A 2,862-nucleotide genomic window follows, 5' to 3' on the forward strand; every position below is an offset into this window, starting at 1 on the left:
TGCCATGAGTTTGAGGCCACCCTGAGACTCCATAGTGAATTCCAGGTCAGCCTGGGCTAGAGTGAGACCCTACCTCCAAAAAAAAAAAAAAAAAAAAAAGCAAAATGCACATAGATGCTTCCAGAAGGGCTGCATAGAGAGGGAATGGAGACGTTATCTTTTATAGAAAAATGGAGAAAATGTCAAATTCCAACTTAAAAATAATAGACTAGTTGAGTAAGTTTTGATGAAAAATTTAATAATAGGCTATTAGGTGTACAATCTATGCAATTCCACTGTGTTAATACTGTGTAGAAACACTGAAAGGTATATATATGTGTGTGTAGATAGATAGATAGATAGATAGATAGATAGATAGATATAGATAGATAGATATAGATATAGATATAGATATAGATATAGATATAGATATAGATATAGATATAGATATAGATATATATCCCTTATACACATATATATAATGATAATTATAGATAAGAAACCATAATGCAAATCAAATGTATTATATTTAAAACTATGATACAATTTCATATGAACAGGCTATAGTAGAATCCACATCAAAGAAATTTTTAAACAGAAAAATGTTTTTAATTTAAATAGATAATTATTCAGTGGGTTTAATTTTTTATGACAAAGCTTCTTATTCATATGAGGTCTTCTACTCCAAATAGAATAGCGGTGGGATGTTCAACTGTATTTTATTTGTACAGTCTTTTCAAATATATCAGGTCCATTGGATTTGGAGATTTTTTTCATACCAGTGTATGACCCTTGAATTCTTGTTATTTTTATTATTTTTATTTATTTATTAGGGGAGGAGAGAGAGAGAGAGGGAGGGAGAATGGGCACATTCTCCTCTAGCTACTGCAAACAAACTCCAGATACATGCACCACCATGTGCATCTGGCTTATGTGGGACCTGGAGAATCAAACTTTGGTCCTTAGGCTTCACAGGCATGTGCCTTAACTGCTAAGCCATCTCTCCAGCCCTTGTTTTTGAAGCAGGATCTCACTCTTCCACAGAAATCACTCTGTAGTTCAAGATAACTTCAAGCTCACAGTGATCCTCCTATCTCAGCTTCTCAAGTACTGGGGTTAAAGGCGTGAGCCACCATGATCAAGTCCAGCCCTTGATTTGTTTGACAAATGACAGAGTGACTACAACAATTTAACACCTAATAATTAATTAGCCTCATTAACTAATAGGGCTATAAAGACACTGTCAATGGTTTTCCTAAATGAAAACAAACTTATAAATTTTAAATTATCCACATATTCACTCCACTATAACATCCCTTCTCACCATAACCACAGCGGTTGGGGGTTACTAGTGGTCAGAGTGAAGATTAGAAATATTAGGGCGAGGGAAATGGCTCAGTGGGTCAGAGCACTTACCATGCAAGCATGAGGGCCTGAGTTCAATCCCCAGCACCCATAGTGGGGCCACATATGCCTGTAACGCCAGTTCTGTAGGGAACAGAGACAGGAGAATCACTGGAACTCAGTAGCCAGCCAGTCTGGCCAATAACAACAGCTCTGGGTTCAGAGAAAGAGTCCTGAAGGAAACAGTGTTAAAGAGCAAGGGAAGAGGACACCCAACGCCTTACTCTAGCCTCCACATGCATGTACATGGGCTGCCTGCAGATCTGCACACACGTGGACACAGTGCACATGTTCACACCACACTTAGTTGCACATACATCAAAAAGATCATGGTTGGAGAGATGGCTTAGCAATTTAAGGTTCTTGCCTGCAAAGGCTGAGTACCCAGATTCAATTCCTCAGTACCCATGTAAGCCAGATGCACAAGGTGGCGCATACATCTGGGGTTAATTTGCAGTGGCTGGAGGCCCTGGTGTGCTTGCTCGCTCTCTCTCCAAAGAATCTCATCAGCTGTACAAAACTCTGTACAGTTTTTATGCTGAAGCTAATGTGGAGCTGCCTTGAATTTCACATTCTTAGTAAAACAGTTGCTTGAGCACACCCATACTCCACACACTCTGCAGGACAGCCATGTATTCTTTATCTTCCTCCTCATCTTCATCTTCTTCCGCCTTCTCCTCTTCCTCGTCTTCCAGTTCATCCTTCTTCTTTGAGCCAATTGGCCAACCAGGGCCCTTCCTTCCTGCCTCACTCTTGCCCTTGGCACGGTATGCCACAATGCCCTTTTTGCACTCCTCCTTTAGCTTAATCTCACCCAACTTTTTTGCAGTATCCCCAATGGACAGGCCTGGATGTTCACTTTTGATCTTTGAGTTTTGTTCATAGCAAAACAGGAAGAAAGCAGATGGTGGTCTTTTGGGAGCATTGGGATCCTTTTTCTTTCCTTTCTTACCGCCTCTGAGAGGCGCATAGCTTTTCTTCTCCCTGTATCGCTCTGGGCCATGTCCTCAAACTTCAACTTCTCCTTTGCAGATGTGGTCTTCCATCTCTCATAGCCCTTCTTGGAGAACTCAGCAAAGGTGACCGAGGAGTCAGGGTGCTTCTTCTTGTACTCCTCCCTGCCGATCTGCACAAAGAAGGTGTTTGAGGACATTCTGCCCCGAGGATTGTTGGGGTCTGCTTTGCCCATGGCAGTAAAGCTTCCTCAGAGCCACTTCCTTCTCCAAGCTCCAGAATGAACTAGTCTATCCCTTACCTTTGAAGAGCCAGGCCTGATTACTTTCTAACAATCTCAGACTGAAAGGAAAAGTAACAAAAACCAACATATGTATATATATATATATACATATATATATATATATATATATATATAGAGAGAGAGAGAGAGAGAGAGAGAGATTCTACCAAGATTTATCAAAGAATTCTCACTGGCTTTCCTACCTATCATTCATCTATCATCTATCCATCATGGTTTTTTGT

General features: G+C 40.4%; 1 pseudogene; it reads right to left on the minus strand.

Annotated features, from left to right (window-relative positions):
- Positions 1-1,958: 1,958 nt before the first annotated feature.
- Positions 1,959-2,572, minus strand: LOC101613400 (annotated as a pseudogene).
- Positions 2,573-2,862: the final 290 nt, after the last annotated feature.

Source organism: Jaculus jaculus, chromosome 9 (assembly GCF_020740685.1).
Source record: "Jaculus jaculus isolate mJacJac1 chromosome 9, mJacJac1.mat.Y.cur, whole genome shotgun sequence".
Classification (NCBI taxonomy): Eukaryota; Metazoa; Chordata; class Mammalia; order Rodentia; family Dipodidae; genus Jaculus; species Jaculus jaculus.